Below are 346 nucleotides of genomic sequence, written 5' to 3'. Positions count from 1 at the left end.
TATGAACAGTCAAGTTTATATTTTATCCCAGTATTAAGGGTGCTGGATTTTGTGGACATTTCGTGGCATTTTAAGATTTAGAAACAATATCAAAAGTCAATCATATTTTCTAAGAGTCGGTAGTGATAAACTGTCCCTTTAAAAATATGCAACTGCCAATACTGTTGAGTATATTAGTATAAGAGAAGTACTGTAAAGACATAAATAAACTGACGTTATGAAAGGTAGTGTATCCTGATAATATTATGAACTAATATGATGAACAAATAAGGGGAAAATCATGTAAATTAAATTAAATGGTACTTCAAAATATATTTACAATTGAAGAACACAGGAGATACCGTGA

Source organism: Penaeus monodon, chromosome 15 (assembly GCF_015228065.2).
Source record: "Penaeus monodon isolate SGIC_2016 chromosome 15, NSTDA_Pmon_1, whole genome shotgun sequence".
NCBI classification, from domain to species: Eukaryota; Metazoa; Arthropoda; class Malacostraca; order Decapoda; family Penaeidae; genus Penaeus; species Penaeus monodon.
This window is presented reverse-complemented; position numbering follows the sequence as displayed.